Consider the following 19,306-nt stretch of genomic DNA (forward strand, 5'->3'; position numbering starts at 1 on the left):
ACGAAAATCTTCAACTTCTGAAAGTCACAAAATTGAGAGTACACTTCTTAAATGACTGTGTAAAACTACCAGTAAAATTTTAAAAATAATTTATACCTAAGATTTATACAAAAATACAACCTTTTAGTATCCAAATATTACAAATTTGAGCTTACTACCTTTCTATGTGACAAATATGGAGAATAGGAAAGAAACGACGATTGAGGAAAGAAAACTGGCCGTTAATTTGTCTAATCAAGGAAAATCTTTGAGAAAAATAGGAGAAATACTTGGATGAAGTGTAAATTGTATTAGAAGAATAATTCAAAAATTTAGAAAGGATGGTACGCTGGAAAACCAAGCAGAAAGAGGCAGGAAGAAAATTCTCAGTTCAGCAGCTGAGAGGAGAATTGTACACAAGGTAAGGATTGATCCTACAATAAGTGCTCCAAAAATTGCTGCAAGTACTTCGGAAACTGTGGGTAAATCTGTTTCTGCAGAAACAGTGCGCAGAATCCTCAGAAGGGCTGGTTATAATGGCAGAAAAGCTCCCAAAAAGCCCTTCATTAGTAAAATAAATAGAGCTAAGAAATTAAAATTTGCTAAAGAGCACATTCTAAAGCCTAAAGAGTTCTGGAATGAAGTTTTTTTTCAGCGATGAGAGTAAATTTAATGTTTTTGGCAGTGACGGTCATCGTATGGTGTGGTGCAAGAAAAATTCAGCTTTAGATCCAAGAAACACAATTCCAACTGTGAAGCATGGAGGTGGGTTAGTAATGGTTTGGAGCTATACGGCATCATCGGGAGTTGGAAAGCTAGTGTTTATTGATGGAATAATGGATAAAATGGGTTATCTTATTATATTGAAAAATAATTTGAAGGACAGTGCTACTTAATTGGGACTAGGATCAAAATTCACATTTCAACAAGATAATGATCCAAAGCATACAGCAAATACTGTCAAAGAATGGCTGCTGTATCACTGCCAAAATAAGCTGAACACCCCCCCCTCAACCTCCTGATTTGAACGTGATCGAAAATTTGTGGTCCCACCTTGAAAAAGAGGTCCGAAAACATCAGATCACAAGTAAAGAACATTTGAAGCATGTACTAAAAGTGAAGTGGGAAAACATTTCAACGGAAATTACGAAAAATCTTGTCGATTCGATGTCCCGGCGGCTGGAAGCTGTCATCAAAGCCACTGGGTATGCTACAAAATAGTAATGTGTAGTTTTTTATAATTTATGTAATAAAACAATTACATGTACCCTCAATTTTGTGAGCTCAGATTTTTGACGATTTCGGTTGTACATTTTGTTTCTGTATTTCATGCATTTTTTATGTCTATTTATGAATAAATATTAAGATTAGATATCTTTCTACATCCTCGTCTAAAGGTTTTGGTGACTGTCTTTATCTTACAGTTTTTGTTTTCATTCTAAACATGAATTCTTTTGTAGAATGGAGTGTACCCTCAATTTTGGGACTCACTGTACATATCCACCTTGAAGGTAGTCGACGAATTAAACTCGGATCACCTTCCAGGGTCGTTCAGTTTATCTGGAATCTATCCAGTGCAAAATTATGCCAGGTTAAAACGCAACAGGCTGATATTAATGCAAATGTTTCTCTTTCTAATATTGCAAATATTGAGAGGAAAGTTTCTTTGATAAAGTTCAAATTGCAGCATGCCATTGATACCTCGAATAGGAATATACGGAAAAAAAAGATAACAAGTTACATTCGGCTTGGAATCAGAAAGACTTCTTAATTTTAAAATAAGAAAACATCTAAACCTATCTTTGATTTTTTTCGTCGAAGGAAATGCTGACACTGAAAACCTATAGAAAACTGGCAGACTTTTAAACTCCAAGTTGCTGAATATCGGCTGTCTCAGCTACCAAGACATCATATATTGTTTCCTTGTTTGTTATCGAGTCCATATTTCATGGAAGAATTTTTGCCAGAGCTTCAAGCAGGTTGGACTTCTACTTCCATTCCTATTTTGAGGGAAAGCATTTCGGGAGGGGAAGGGGTCCAAGGGTCTACCACCTCTCCCTCTTCTCGTGTGATTTGGTGGTAGGACTGTGATGCTCGAGAGGACTCGTAAGGCTCATCATATATTTAGAATGCCCCCATACCGCAAAGACACTATACGTTTGCAAACATCCATGTCTTCTCCAGGATTTGAATCTGGGCTCTTCGGTGCGGCAATCAGAGTCACTAAGCACTATCCCGTCTGGACTGCCCTCGTTCCTTTGGCGTATTGAATTAAACAAACTAACTAAATGACGAACGATGGAAATTTATAGTAATTTATTCGTTATATTTTCTGTAATGATATCTTTAAGAGATGGAGGAATGTATTTATGTATAAGATGAGTTTGAAATATGGCTACACTTTTGATCGCATCGTGAGATGACATTATTATGTCCCGAACGACGTGCTCAAGAGTAGTAATTAAACCCAGATTCAAATGCGTGCAAACGGGCTGGCTGCGTGGGCCTTTGAGTAGCTTTCCCTACATAGAACGTGGATTACAAGACAGTTTGCCTTAGAAAGTCCTTTAAGAATGCATTCCATTCTTTAGGTTGGTTTGGTTTGGTTAATTTGATCATGGCAAAGCACTCAAGGGTTATAAGCCTAAGAAAATGGAAGCATCATGGAAGATATTTTAAAGGAAACTGGCTCATATCCACGTAATCCATGGGGAGAACAACGAAAGTTCCTATGCAGCCAGCCCATTCGCCGGGATTGGAACCATGGCCTGAACTACCACTGTTCAGCGGCTTTACCGTTTGGCTGCTGGAGGACCCCATCTTTAGGAAATGCTTTTCCGTAATCAGTTAAACAAACAAACTAATCTGATTATTACCCTTGTAAGAGTAATTTTCTCCATTGTCCCACAGCTGAAGGTAACAATAATTAACTTATGGGAAAACTCCAATAATATATTTATTCTAATTTTAACTGCATTTATTATTTCTAATAGTTTAAATCTTCCAGTCTCATAAGGTACTCTTTTCACTTGTGTGGGCGTTCTAAGAAGTTTGATATCTAAGTTATGGTACATCCTTTTTTTGTAATGGAATGGAATAGCTAACTGCCCCATGTATCAGTTTTGAATGTAAAAAATCCCTTACAGGGTTAAAAAAATGACATCTGTTGCCTCTCACAAAGTCACAATTCATTCGGCTATAGTCCGCACTGCAACTGTAATTTCCTGCTGCATATCCAGCGTCATCATGGATAATGATATAAGTTAGGGCTCATGAATCTAGTCTGAAATGGCCAACAAAAATTAAGTTTCATCTTTGCATTTTGTAGACAGAATTATTAAACTGTTGTACTGTAGACAAAAATTGTACATTTTACATTGTTTTTATTGTAGGCAGAAAAGCATTGTACATTGTATTGTAGTCTATAATACACAGTAACTCACACACTGTATTTACTTTTAACGTATAGCTATAGTTTTCTGACTAACCCTGTAGATTCTCATTCCATAATCGCAATAACTGATCACATGCATATAATACAGAAAAGCATGTACTAGCTGTAAATTCCTCCATAATTTGCGTCCTGAATAAAATCCTCAGTTTTGATTAAAAAGATCACTTCTGTTAGCTTTAAGTTGCGCCAATTATTATACCAATAGAAGGAAAATGATATCGAGTTCTTTGGTAAACATTGTTTACCGGTTTAGTTTTCATCTGTCGTAACAGGAACAAACCAATATTGTTCAAAAGAACATGCACCAGTAGTATTTGTTCCTGATACATATAACTTTCCTTCATACTGGTATAAACCGAATTTTCGCGTCTACGAGAAAGCTGATAATATGCGCTATCAGGGTTTTCATAATGAGACTGCTGAGAGAAGGGAACGGGGGAAATCAAAACTTTCTGCTTACTCTGCGTTTCGGTTTTCAGTTTAGAACTTTCTTATCTTTATACGGGGAAAAATAGTTTATGTTTATTGTAATACTATTTACGGTTTGAACTTGTTTTGAACATCTTCACAAACAATTTAGCATTTCTTACTTACATTCCTTGCAAAAAATGTTGTAAGATAGATAACTGAAAACAGATGGGTATGTAGATAGAAAAAGAGTCAATATAAGCCAGAAATATGATAATCAAAAGCCTTTATTGCAATTTTGGCAATAGAGGATGAAAATTCTTTGCTTAAAGTTTTATAAGTGATATTTGCTGAAGATTTTATAGGGGCTTAACATTCCTGATAAAGTATTTAGTTTCTTTAACTCATTATCGTATGATTTTGAACTGTAACATCACTTCTACGTTTCGTTAGCCTAGAGTATAAATGAGATACGTGTATATAAAAATTGAGCTCTTAAAAGTTAGTCAAAGGAATCTGGTAGCAACGCTGACCGCTGTGATATCTCCTTGCCCAGCTCTGAGACTTACACTAACCGACATTAGCATTTTTGCTAGCTGCAATATGAATCTGTAGCATTAATTTTACTTTAAATTTTGATTCGCGTTCTATGTTATCTGACTGAGTTGCTATTTCCATAAACGGGGCGAAACGTCACCATGACAGTCTCAGTGGGGACCAAGTTAAACTAATTAAGAAGTGGAACAACCCTATATCCTTAACGCCATATAATTTATTTAAATGTATACGAGAAAATGCTCAAGAATATCCTATTAAATTGGTCCTAACAATAATTTAATATTCCTTCAAAACAGATTTATATGGCGTAAAATGCGAAAATATGGCTTCTAACCACTGTGAATAGCAATTACATATTCCCGCCCATTATCCGCAGGCCCACCAGCGGCCCAGCGGTAAAGTCGCTGAACACTGGTATTTCAGTCCGAGGTTCGAATCACGCGAACGGGCTGGCTGCATGGGCGTTTTCGTGATTTTCCCAATGTGTAACGTGCATACGAGCCAGTTTCCCTTAGAAAGTCCTCCACGAAGGCATCCTTCCCCTTAGGCAGATAGCCCTCGTGTGCTTTGCCATAATTAAATACACCAACACACCCATTATCCTCATGTCAGTGCCATTGAAGTTTTATAATACATGCTCGAAGCAGGTATATAAATGCATAAAATATGACTAAAGATAATTTAAAAAGTGTTTTGGAAGAAGAATGAAGATATGGCTCTTCAGATACAATTTCAAACTTGTTTAAGTATGGTTGGTTCAACGACGGTTAAACGCAACTATGAAGGTTAATAGTCATAGTCAGGTCCGGAACAAGTGTGGCAGAGTGGTACACTTACCTCAAGGCAACAATGAACAGGAGCACCTAAACTATAAAATATAAGAACTTAACTACAAAAGGAAAGAAATCATAATAAACAGCTATTATGTATTTACGAATTATCCCGTCGACCGAGAAATTTGGCTACCATCGGACCATAAAAATGAGTGGAGATCCCGTCAAAGTTGAGCCAATCATTCCTGCGAAATACTAAAGGAACTGATGCCTCTTTATTTAATAAACAATCATTATTCAATCCTCTTCGTTTTTGCGCTCTGAAAATATTTTTATCGATTTCTACTATTTTGTTAAGTCCTCCGATTTTACAGCAAGCTCTGTCTAGAAGTACAAACTAATCCTCCGATTTTAGCAGAAGCTAGGAATACAAATTTTCCGCAGGGAATTATTCCAAATCTGTTAGTATTTTGTCTACAACATTCAGCTGACTATATGGTGTCCATTAATACGCACATTTTCTATATTAGGATCCCATAACTTTGAAAATTATTCACAGCTTGCTTTTCTGTAGAAGACGATTCCCGGATATTAACTTTTGTTTTCTCAAAATGCATGGGAAAAAATACAGCAATAACAGTTCATTTACACCCTTGTTCATAAGCACAAAACGTGGCTCATCGAGAATCAGTTGCGGAGATATTACGAGCGTGTTGTTACGTAACGCTTATCCATAATTAGCTTCTAAGTATTAGTTTCCCGATCGACTAGATAATACGTAAGTACTAAAAATTATTTCAATATAAATTAATGAATTTACCTAGCTGTATAAATACTGTGCTACAACTAACTTTTATTGTGTAAAAATACTCTTTAATTTAACAACAACCGATTTACCAGTCCTATGAATAAATTAGTCTCTTAAGTCATTACGCATAAGTATGATTTTGAAGTATTGATTATAAGTATGATTTTTTTTAACTAAGAAGAAAGAAACTTTTTACTCAAAATATTTTGAACCTCTTCAGCAGCAGACAGAAATTAGAATTTCTGTATCGAACATAAAGACAGGTAGACAAACAATTACCAATTACGAAATGATATGACGTCATTTTTTAAATTTAGAAAGCGTATGTTTTGCATATAACATGACTTTACAAAATGTTAAAAAAAAAAATTAGATAAACTAAAAGCTATAATTATGTAAAAGTCTTATTTAATTCTGAAGTTCTCAGGGAAAATGCAAGAAATACGCATTGATGAATAATAATCCGATTAAATATCTCATTATTATTCAGTTAAAACTGTCTTACCTGCAACGTAAAATAGGTGCTGATAATTTTACCGTCTGCTTCTGAAATTCTCTGAATTTGAACCTGGATTTTAGATGAATCGCTGCGGAGGTTAATCACAAAAGAAGGAAATAAAAGAAGAAAAATTAAAGTATCTGACAGTAAAAGAATCTTCTGAACTGGATATACTCATTAGAATGAAGAGATTTCTGAATTTAGCTGACAGCGTTCTATAATTTCTAACAAGTCTACTTACTAGCCCTTCCTTTTTGAAACGAATCAACCCAACGAATCATGCTGAATTCTCGCAGCTATTATTACCACTTCCCGAATCTGATGTGAAAATGCAACTAAAATCGCCATCTTCATGCACAGCCATGCTGAAACAATGCGATCCAATAATAAATGCCCAAGAAGCCTGACGCAGGAGTTTATCATTTTTATATCAAACCATGCAATGACATCCAGTTAGAAAACGTCACTCCTGAAGTTCTAGTTAATAAATCCCAAAAAGAAGCTAAAGGTAAAAAGTTAAAGTTTCCAAAGCTTTCAAAGTCAGTGAGAGTACATCCACTCAAAATTGCAAATTCACCGAACAGATGGATATCGCCCCGGAAAAATAGCCAGAGGATCACATGACAGAAGATGGATTTGTAAATTTGCAGACTCTTCTTGCTTTCAATCAACATTCTGATCACAGTTGCTAATGAAACAACACCTTCTCAATCGACATCCAACTTGCCCAATTGCCGCAGAGAACATGGGCATTATTCATGCAAAATCAACAGAGGATCCTGCCACATATTTAACAGGTTTATTATACTCAAAGAGAAATTCCAGTGTCCCTCCAATAATGATCCAAGATGATAACTTCACGTGGAAGCAAATAGAAAAATTGTTTTCTGACGCTGGCACTTTAAAGGTAACATGGTTTGGTTTGGTTTATTAGATTACGGCAAAGCAATCGCGGGCTATCTGCCTTAAGGGAGGGATGCCTTCGTGGAGGACATTTTAAGGGAAACTGGCTCGTATACACGTTACACATGGGGAAAACCACGAAAACACCCATGCAGCCAGCCCGTTTGTGGGATTCGAACCTCGGACCGAACTACCAGTGTTCAGCGACGTTACCGCTCGGCCGCTGGTGGGCCTAAAGGCAACATGAAAAGTAGTGATAAATTCACTGTTATGGTACCAGATGCCCTGACGAACATACGAATAACTGCCTTCTTGACACAAGAGTGTTAGCACTACAGAAGTCGCAGACATACAGATAGCCTTATCTGAACTCAGCTTCTCTTTATTAAAAGTCGAGCAACTCAGCAGACTCGGAGGGGAGAAAACCAAACTTCAGAGCAGCAGAGGTGATAAAACACTGCTTCTCATAATGCTTCCAAAAATGATAGTTCTAGGAACACGTTTAACATCGTATACTTGCTTTGGGTTAATGTCAAACTGGAGACTTACCGCTGACAAGGAGGGCCCTTGCAGAGACCATATTTCTACCATACTCAGGCAGCGTGTAGGTATGAGCTACTCTGTGTGTGGACAAGGACTCTGTGTGTGGACTGCAAAAATAGACAGAACTGAATTTCCTGCCTGCGCCAACTGCGCACAATCCTACAGGCAGTTTTAAAAGTTATCAATACTTCTCCTAGCCGCCGATCAAAGAAAGACCAAGGCAGTGTCAGGATACAATTGCCACGAACGAAGCGCATGCAGCCTCACGACATCTACATAGTACATTTCAAAGATGTTCTACGATACTAAACAGGTCACATAAAACCTGTAAATTTTCGTAAATTTCATCAAGAGTTTAGGAATACATGATCTAGCCAAAGCTATGAATGAAGTCCAGTACATTCCAGTATCGACGTATAATGCTCTGACGATCGATTATTCAGGCAGCTGTTATAATGACAACGATGAAGAATTCAGTCGCTTGCTTTTACACACCGAGGTTCGCTGGCTTTCCAAAGGCACCTGCCTCAATAGGTTCTGGAATCTTTTTGACTCTGTACTTGAGTTCTCGAAGAGAAAAATGTAGCTCTGAAGGAAAATTGCTAGAATTTAAGACTAATATTGCTTACATGACCTATTTATTCGCAAAATTCATTGGAATTAATTTGCAGCTTCAAGGTGAAGAGCTCAATTTGATCCCAACAAAATTTGTTATTTCTGCCTTCATAAAAAAATAATTTTAAAAAAAAACTTTGTGGAAGCAGAATTTCAGTCGCAACGAGTTGAGTCAGTTTCCAATTTTGTCTGATCTGCATAAGAGTAGTGAATCCCGTTCGATAAACCATATATTTACTGTCAACGTTGTCAATTAGTTTTTGCACAACGACTTTGAGCGGTTTCAGGATATTTTGTCCATGAAAGTCCCTCAGATGCTCATGAACCCGTTTATGAATATCGAAACAGCAGAGGTTCATGACCTATTTATTCGCAAAATTCATTCGGATAGTCGGAGTTCGGATAACTGGAGTTGTACTCTATTTACTTCGATGTCCCTGTTGCGACGCCCCTAGCGAGAGAGCGTCTTTCTGAAACAGATTAAATACAGACAAAAAGTACCTTACCAAAAAAAGTACCTAGTATGAGATTCTACGCTCTCTGGTGACATTATGTAGGGCGCAGTCGCCTTGTATTCCTGATCATTTGCCTGCCTGACGCGTACTTTTATGTTAAGTTCCTTTATGACCTGACAAGTACTTCTTGGTGCGCAAATTTTAAATCCAATGAGTGATATTAAAACATCTAATCCTAATATGCGCCATAAAATTTATAAAATAAAAAATACAAATTTTACGTTTTATATAAAAGCGCTCATTTAACTTTTTGTCTCAAGCTAAGAAATAGCTAAATGGCTTTGGAAATAGGTACAATCTATCCATAAAATACATAGCTCAAGTCCCCCTATAACGAACCTCAAGGGACCGGAAGTTTTGTTCGCTATAACCGATTCAATAAGAAAAGCAGATTATCTCACAAGAATATAAAAATAAAGTTTTTGTATTTGCATGAAAACGAATAACAAAAAATATTGTCGAATTTACCTTTTGCCAGTAACTTTTATATAGCGTATTCAATGTCTATTAAAAGACCTAAAGAATGTAAAAACCCATTGGGAGGACATAACTTAGATAGAATTTATATGCTTAAAAAAAAAAAAAAAAAAAAAAAACTTAAGGATTAAAAAAAATTCATTTCTTCCCTAAAAAACGTAAACACAGACAGTCCCTAACAAAACAGTCAAAGAATTTAAATGGAATTAATGAACCCACTTACGTTCTTTGATTTAATGGTCACATACACTATATACAAAGAACGCCATTATGGTATTCTAAGATTTGCTTACTATGTCCTCGTTCTCTCATACTGTGTGTCACACTCGTTTCACACTTTATTTAGAACACAGAGAAAAGTGGGGTTGAACATAAAAGAAAAGCAATGTAAAGATGTTCTTTATATATGGAACATAGAATGTGAATCTAACATCCTAATCCTTGGATAATTTTAAGAGCTACTAATGTTTTACTAATTTTTTCTTTAAAACTTGTAGAAATTCAGGAGAAAATAAGAAAAATACAAAAAATTGTCAATCAAAAATATCTATATAGTTCATCAAATCCGATTTTCATAGGTCTGGAAGTTTGTTACAACAGTATAAAATAACATTAAGAATATAGGAATCTAGATGGTAAGAAAAGATTCGTTCATTATATCCGGGGGTTCTTTGTAGCGGAGCTGGATTGTAGCAGTTCTTTGAAACATGTTTATCGATTCACATCATTAGGGAATGCATTATGTAGTTTAATCAAAGTATATATTGCAATACGTATGTCATTTCAAGATTAAAATTCCAACAACATATTAAACTATATCAGTGCTTTCAGAATAGAATTTTTGCTGATGTGGCTTTAAAACCATTTAGAATTATAGTCTTTCATTAAACAAAATCATTTTAAGCCGTCCAATTATTTAACGCAATTCTTTTCTGAAGTATGATTCTATATCGAAAATAAATTCGGAATAAATACATTACGGTCTTGACAGAAGCTGTACTGTGAATAAAAATATCTTTAAATGAGCAGTTTGAGTAGCTTTTCATTGATTGTCATTCAAGAGATTTAAGAACCCATTAAAGAGTTTGTCATAATATATAAGGTCTACCGGAAAACTCTATCCGTTTGGGAAGGGGAAGAATATAATAAACTTCTCTTACCTTTAATAATATTTCTTTTACAATGTAATTTCCGTCGTTACTTATGACCTCTGGCCAGCGTGAAGGTAGTTTGTAAATTCCAGTTTTGGAAAATGTCTTGTCCTTAGAGCCAAAGAAGCCAAGTAGTGTTCGGCTGACTTCTGCTTCAGTTTTGAATTTTTATGTTCAAAAAGTTTTGCAAGGAGAGAAACAAGTGACAATCGGAGGGTCTTGATCTACAGAGTATAGCTGATGAGTCAGAACATCCCAACCTAGCTCTGCGATTTTCTGATGAGTTGTTGAAGCAGCATGCGGTCTAGCATTATCATGAGGGTGTTTCCTATTTAACATTGCCAGTCTCTTATCTTTGAATGTTTTGTTTAAATCTTTCATTTGCTGAGAGCATCTCTCCGCAATGAGCTTTTCATTGAGTTCAGAAGTTCATAATGTATTTCTCTTTAGACAGCCAACCATATACACAGCATTATCTTATTCATGTTTAGAGGGGAAGGAGCAGGTTGTCCGATCTCCCAGTATACTCTTTTCCTAAAGATAGTTTCGTAGGTAATCCGCGTTTCATGACCAGTTACCATCCGGTCCAAGAAAGGATCCTTTTTGTTCTTAATAAGCAGAGATGTGCATATGACGGCTCGACCATGCATTTTTTTCACTTAACTCACGAGCTCTCCATCTGGAATATTTACAAACCGACTCTAGTTTTCGAGTATTGCTCTAATTGGCTTGTTGAGCTGAGCTGAGCTTCATCGGAGTCTCCGATGTTATCAAAAAAGGAGCTTGCTCTATCATGGTCTTGACAATATCGTCATCGATCAAAGATGGCTGCCTTGGGGGTGGCTTATAATTAAGGTCGAAATAATTTGCTTCAAAATTTTCTAGCCATCTTCTGCATATTTCTAACCGAAACTGCATCTCCACGAAAAACTTTCACTAAGTTTCGACACGCTTCTGTAGCATTTCTTTATTGTTGGAATTCGTACAAAAGGCAGTACCGTAAATGAACTTTATCGACAGCCATGTTTACACGTTTCGCTTAAAAATGACGTGAGACACTTTTGTTTCAGTTAATTTAAGTACAGTGATAAAGAGAGGAAGCCATGATATGTCTCAAATGAACACATACATGCATACTTAAATTTGAAATAACATTATCGAACAGAACTTTCCAGTGGACCTTATATTTTATGACACAAAACTTCAGTGCTAATGTTTATAATTCATCTGCTACTTTCTGAGTTGTGATGGAAAAAATATGTATGAGTTGAAATAAAGAATAGAACAGTCAAAAGTACTAATTTATTTTTTATTCTAAGAAGTAAATATTATTCGCAGTTCCATGAAGGCTTTTATAATGTGATGAATACTTTTTGTATGAATACAAAGGTTCCAAAACGAAACGTTTTGCATTGTACAGGATCACGACATCTCAGTCTCACTTCGTGTCAGACTGAAAAGTAAAATTCTTAATAATAATTTTCTAAAGTTAGATAATCCTTTCGACTTCTCTAAAGTGTTTTATGCCCTTTAACGCATAAAGTATGAGATGTATAGAATCATCAAATTTATTTGGAGTTTTAAGTTCATATTTATAGAATTCTCGTTCTTGTTTAATTTAAAATGCCGAATTAAAAGTATGGATTTACCATTTTAACGTTCTAGTTTAAAACTTTAATGATTTTAAATGATAAAATAGGATAAATAGGATTCTAAGCCAGTTACGGTAGTGGCCGAGTGTTTAAGATTCCTGAATTCTGCGTGTTCAAGCCGGGTTCGATGCCAGATGAGCGGGTTAGCTCCACAGTTGATTTTCGCCAACTGTAACGAGAATTAGAGTCAGTTTTTCTTAGAAAATACTCCACGAAGGCATCCCTCTCCTTAAGCAGAAGCCCTTGTGTTTAAAATACTTATATTTATTATTACATTTATTAAAAAGTATATATTGTTTTCATCGGAATAATGAATTCAAAATCAAAATACTTTGTTTTCAATGACTCTTATTAAAACTTCTGAAGTAAAACTCTATCTTCTTATGTTATTTAGAAAATTCATCTTCATTAGAGAGCAGTATGTTTTTAATAAGAATGAATAGAAAGTAAATTTTAATTTTTCTTGAAAATGTTTAGAGAATCCTCTCGGGCATATGTGCGATTTAAAGTTTATGCGAAATAGTTTATTAAAGATATTGTATTCCGATGAGAAGTTTTAATTGATTTCAAGTTTTAGGGTACGCGTAGTGTCACACACGCACACGTAAAAAAAGAAACAGAAATCAGCTGCATAAAAACGAAACAGCTGTTTTACAAAGGGCCTCTATTGTTTATTCTGCTGGCTACTGATGGAAGAGTCTTATTTAAAATTCTGAAACAGCTGTTAAACTGTTTAACTAGTTTGTGCATTTTGAGATTTTGACTGATGGAATCTTAGGAGCTTCGGTAATTATTAAGAGCATTTTTTTAATGCTTCATATGTGTTGTGCAACTGGCATCTATTTAAATTTAGAGGTTATGTATTTGAGAACTTTGAACATTTTGTTGCTAAAGAGCTATCTTTATAACAAATTTTTTATACACTAAATCATAGTAATATACATTAAATTCCGTTTTTTTTCAACTGTAAATACACTCGCTATATTTACAACGTTAAAATTAACTATTTAATGTCGATATTTTGTTAGAGACCTTAAAACCAGTTCAAATGATAAAAATTCCTCTCTTCATAATTTAGTACGTAATAATAAGCTTTAAACTGACAATCATACATAAGCAACAGTACATGATAAATAAATACGTTCTCTCTGATGAATTGCAGAATTGTTCTCAGAAAAAAATGCAAATGAATATAACAATAGCTATTGAATTCCGTTTATTTAAGGTCCTTCATATGCAAACAATTTGATATGACTAACAATGAACACATATTTCATATTCCAAACATACTTTAACGTTTTTCTATTTTATGTTCTTCTTGACCTTCACAAAATTGTTAAATTTGTTTTAAAATTATATTAGAAATTTAGAAAATACTACATGAAAATTAGAAACTTCGGAAAAATATTAAAGCGCTTTTCCAGGTCTCTATATTGGATTGGATTATTTAAATTATGGCAAAGCACGCCAGGGCTATCTACCCAAGAGCCTACACGGAGGATCTTATAAGGGAGACTAAAATATTTCATGGTTTTTCCCACATGTATTCACTTTATGCATATGAAAAACTATGAAAATTCTTTTGCAGCCAGTTCGTTCGCTAGGACTTTAACATGGGCAGAACTACCACAGTTCACCGAGCTCAGCCATCCAGTTTTTTGCAGTCCGTTTGTGTAAACTGAGCTTATTCCTTTTCATAGGAACAAAATTAAATTTCTCAGGCATTTGATTGCAAAATTGTACGGATGGCAGACACAAATGAGACGAACTTTTCCATTTACTAATTACGTACATGATGCTTATTTTTACCCGCCTTTGTAATATTCAGTACTGCGACAGTAACCGATCACCAATAATTATTCAATGCATAACTTTCGATGTCATCGATCATCGCCTACGTCGTACGACTTTCGATTTCACATCCTACTGTTTCTGGTAAACAATTTTTGTTATTTCTATTTTTCCTCACTACGTGACAACCAACCCGATACAGCTCGAGATTGGCTGAAGTGATGGAGCCACACCAGTTTTCTCAACATAGCTACATGAATTCAAATATAGTACGTAGCTATTTCAATAGAATTCGAAGAAAATCATCAGCAGAATTAAGTCATTTTACTCTTTATGAAGAATTTCAGTTGCTGTGAGCAGTGAAATGCTTTATGAAGACATTAAAATTTAACTCTTCCGAATGATGAGAGATATTAATGTAATAGTTATTTTTTGAGTGAACTAAATGAGTTTAGTTCGTAAGGCTTGGTCTCTGTAACTTAAAAACGCTTGGTCTCTGTAACTTCAGGTTTGACTTTAATTAATTTGAAGTAAAGAAACCAATTTTCTCTCTCTCTTTGTCTCTTGAGGATCATATTTCATAGAGCAAATCAAATTAAAGATGAAACTTTAATTATATGACTCAAAGAAAAGGGAATTAGATAGATGCTGTGTATTTTTTCTGTGTAACTAAGAGCTTCAAACAATGTTCCATCCTACTCGGAGCAAGAAATTTCAATGAACACACTGGTTCATAAAATTCAGCTGCCTAGTATGTTCAGATGTTCAAAAGTCAAAACAAATGTACTGTAAAAAATCATCAGAAAAATCGCCGTTTACTAAACATCTAGGCTCATAAACGGAAAAGAGACTGGAAGAAACTGATTTTGAAGTGCCAAAATGTTCTACTTGTACGATCTGCCCAAACAACGGAGGTGGGAGACAGTTCTATATTGCTCATTCTACTGGGCCGATTGATAAAATTTAACTTGCGTATTTCATGTCTCGAAAGCGTAACTTGGGATATATATTACATTTATATACAGAATTTTTCTAACATAGGTTCTAACATGGAATTTTTCTGAAATGACACGCCAATGTTTTCCCATATTTTGTTTCTATGACTCAAATTATACCTAGATAATAGAGTTTGTAAAATTTAAAATTTGGGGAGAAACTTACCAAGTAATTCAAAAATTAAACTTGGCGCACTTTTCTCCGTTTGCGGCAAGAACAATTCAATTTGTAAGGATCTTAAGTTTTACTAGCGTTTATTTTTATTTTAAAACTTTACTATCTTCTCTTATTTTCCACTTCCGGCCAGAACTAAATGCGTTAACTTATTTATGCAAATTGTACTTGCTAACGCCCAAGTATTTAAGTTATGGCTTTTTGTTAAGAGTTAGATAGAGAGGGAAAGTGAGCCGCCTTGCCACTGTATTCCGCACGAGTTTTAATTTAACTGCTGTCTGCCTTTAAGGCCGGGGTTAAGTCCTCTTGTTATTTAAAACGTATTGTAGTTTCAGCAGTTTGCGTACTACATACGTAATAATTTAAAAGGCCAGTCTTAGCGTTAGTCAGTTGTGTAAAGCACTCGAATTTAACTCTAATTTTTAGTTACAAGTGGAATTTCTCGAATTTCAGTTTTGTTAGGGTCATTGGCTGTCAATTTTACTTTTGCATCTGCTTCTTCATTTCCTCTGATGTCTACATGGGCTGAAACCCATGTGAGAAATGGTCTCTTAATAGGGTGAAGCCTCAAGAGGTTTTCTTGGATTATTTGCACTATGTTTTTTTTTATCGTGTTTGTATTCCGAAGTGCAGGAGCACCTGTAATATCATGGACAATAAAGGGTAAAGTTAACCCTTCCTGCTTGTGTCGTCCATTCCACACATATTTGAACATAGCTTGAGTAAGCATCTTGTTCCTATTCAGGACACGCAATATTCCCGAAACAAATTAAAAGACATACAAGTCCTGACAAATTGGTGAAATTCTTACTTTACGGTAACCTATTTTCATTTCCCTTTCATTGCGCACATATCGTTTATATCAAATATGCGAAATTTCAAAACCCACCAATATATAAATTCTCGTGTGTGTGTGTGTGTGATTATGGCAAAGCCTCGAGGGCTATCTGCCTAAGAGGAGGGATGCCTTCGTGGAGGACTTTCTAAGGGAAACTGGCTCGTATACACGTTACACATGGGGAAAACCACGAAAACGCCCATGCAGCCAGCCCGTTCGCGGGATTTGAACCTCGGACCGAACTACCAGTGTTCAGCGTCTTTACCGCTCGGCCGCTGGTGGGCCTATAAATTCTCGTATAACTTAGGAAATTTTGAATAAAAAACAAATTTTTTCAGGTATACCTAGAACTACATCTACTTTAAGGTGATGGTAAAAATTTTATAGTTTATAATTCAAAACTTTCTGAGATAAATTTATAAAAAATTACTAAAAAGTATAGATTACAAAATATCTGCGAAGTTTATCTGGATTGAACTTAAATTTTTAATTGTGAAAGAAGGAATCAAGTAAGTTTAATAAAAAAAGAAATATTAATAAATAGATACCAAATTTAATTAACACTGAGGCGTTAAAAGTTTGAGAGATAAGTTTTTAAAAACTATTCGTGCAATTTTTACAAAACTTGGCACTTTGGCATAATTGGGGTCGGAACGTATGAAAAAAAAATGTTTGTTATTTAAAAAAAATCCAATTTTGTGTCAAAATACCTACGTTACAGCAATGCTATATGTAAATCTAATATATATTCTAAGTCGCGCTTTTTGAGGCATGAAAAACGCAAATTAAATTTCGTAAATCAGTTCCGGCTCAGTAGACGGGAGATATAAAACTGTCCTTTGTATGTGAATGTAAAGTATACCCAGAGCCGTGCCCAGATATTTTTTCACCTGGAAAGCAAAGAGATAAATGAGCGTCCCTATATGCAAAGGTATTCGGATATTTAAGAGCGGAAGAACGAAAATACATATATATACAAGTATAAACACACACATAAAACCGAACTATGTATATCAGTACATTATTATATTCCTTAAAGTTAACTCTTGCAAATCATAATAGCATAGTTTTCATAAGAAAATTAAATCACTGCCTTCTTTTTTAATAAATCGCAGTCAACACTAAATTAATATAAGCTATAATATAATTAACCCCACATATTAAATATAATATTTACGTCTCGCATTTTAAATATAAAAATAAGTATATTCCCATAAATAGTTTATTTCTTTGATAAATAATATGCATGTGATAAAATCAAACTCAGAAGTAAAGACCAGCAGGAATTTTGATGGCGTAGAAGTGTTGATCCATAATGAATAGAAAATTGGAGGCGAAGGCAGATTAAATCTTCATTTTTTATTTCAGCAAAAATGTTGAGGCCACTATCAAATTGGCATATTAAATGTGCTATTCCAAAAAAGTAAACATTTTATATAAATTTGCAGTGAGAAAGAAGGAACAGATAGACTGCAGTCTAGCTAGGCCAAAGCGTGGAAAGCAAATGCGTTATGTTCAGAATGAAATCTTAATTCAGACTGAGTTAATTTTGGTTCTCAGTGTATTTTGATTGGATAGTTAATATTGCTATAAAATTACTATTAGCTGTTCGAGTTTTAGTTTCATTTACATCATCAGAATTATGTAAGAGTCATATGACATGGATTAGTCTCAAAATGACGCAGTGCAAATAGAGGTTACTATTTTTAGAAAAGGGAAGGGAAATTAATTTACGCTGCTAATTTAATCTTTTACATATTCTTTATTTTTCTTACATTGTAATGACTTTAAAATGCGTAGATGAAAACAGTGAAACTATGCGTCATGACTGATAAGACCGTAGTGGCTGAAGGTAGGGTTGAGTGGAAAGGCATGATGACGCATTTAGCACAACTGGGAGCATGAAGAATCACAATCTTAATTTTTTATGCATATCAAATCATTCTTTGGTAGACAAAATATTTCTTAACTATAGTTGAATGCAATAAGTTCCATTTTAAAGTACGACGTCGTCTTAGGCAAATAAGCAGCAGCGTGGAACAGCTGCGTCTTGCCAGCAAGGAAGCGTAAGCGAAAAAGAATGCTGAAACTGAGAGTAAGAAGAAGGTGAGTGGATAGTTTTAGTTACAGAAAGTTTTGGTTTACAATTAATTTGATTAAACAGAAGGTATCTGCATTAAAACTTTACGTAACATAGAAAGATCTCGAATCGGGGAGAACAGGTGAATTTAGGGGGAGAGCACCAAATCTAGAATTGTTAATTTTGAGGTCGCCAATTATTTTTTTTAAAGAAGCTATCGTCTTTTGTTATATCTTACATGCATATGAAAAGAAGTAGTTTAAAGATTTGTTTCAGGTATATAAAAATTAATGAAAAAATCATGTTTTAATGAAATGCTTCTTTTTTGCTGCATAACAAATTAAACTTTGATGCAATAATTACATTGTTGTACTCAAGCATCTTCAACTGCTGGACATCTTGAGCTTATTTGATGCTGTTGGATGTAAAGCATTCTCAGCGTCGAACGATACTTGGTTTTAATAAACTTTAAAGCTGAAAACGTAGTTTAACGTAAGTATAAGGGGATGAAGGGCAGAAGAACATTAAATGTCATTTCAGAAATTTTGGAAAATTAACTTCTAATTCCGATTCAGGATCCAGTCAAGGATTTTTGTGGAAACTCAAGTTTTAAATTTGAGTCATTCGATAGCTCGGAAAATTCCTCATTTGCATGGCATTTTTGGGGCTTTGCGTGGCAGGTGATTAATCTCATTAATGTCAGTCAAAAATGTTTTTTTTTAAATCAAAATTAGATAAAATATTTACAAAACTGTGTTTTTAGGGTTTTCAAGAAATCTGTAATAAATTTTTGTAATTAAAATTTTACATTATTTTTTTTAGTAATAAAATTGTCGAAAGACGGTAGCGTTTCGCGTGAATCATTTTCCACGCTATTCTTCCAGTTTCCGATTTTTTTTAAATTAAAACCTTCAGTTTTATCATTCGAAGTAAACATATTGCTATTTGGCCCTGTGGACATCCGTCTTACTTCTACGTGTAATAATTAAGTTTTGTACTTGGAGCCCATGTCTTTTTTAAAGGCACTGATTTTAATAAAGTTTATAACTTTGACAGCATCCTGAAGTACATCGTTCGGCTTCGTAATTGTAA

The 19,306-nt window shown here is 34.7% G+C and overlaps 1 long non-coding RNA gene across 5 annotated transcripts in view; it reads left to right on the forward strand.

The window, feature by feature from the left end:
* Positions 1-19,306, forward strand: part of LOC118196379 (uncharacterized) — a 224,116-nt gene that overhangs the window by 96,872 nt on the left and 107,938 nt on the right. Inside the window, exon 1 of one of the 5 annotated variants that reach the window (XR_015038785.1) lies at positions 17,966-18,240. The exons of the other annotated variants lie outside the window; for them this stretch is intronic. This is a non-coding gene — a long non-coding RNA (uncharacterized LOC118196379). Of the gene's footprint in view, positions 1-17,965; positions 18,241-19,306 lie in introns of those variants that run through there. 5 annotated transcript variants of the gene reach the window in all.

Source organism: Stegodyphus dumicola, chromosome X1, assembly GCF_044657685.1.
Source record: "Stegodyphus dumicola isolate Sdum_Otavi_A_Nest chromosome X1, ASM4465768v1".
In the NCBI taxonomy this organism is placed as follows: domain Eukaryota; kingdom Metazoa; phylum Arthropoda; class Arachnida; order Araneae; family Eresidae; genus Stegodyphus; species Stegodyphus dumicola.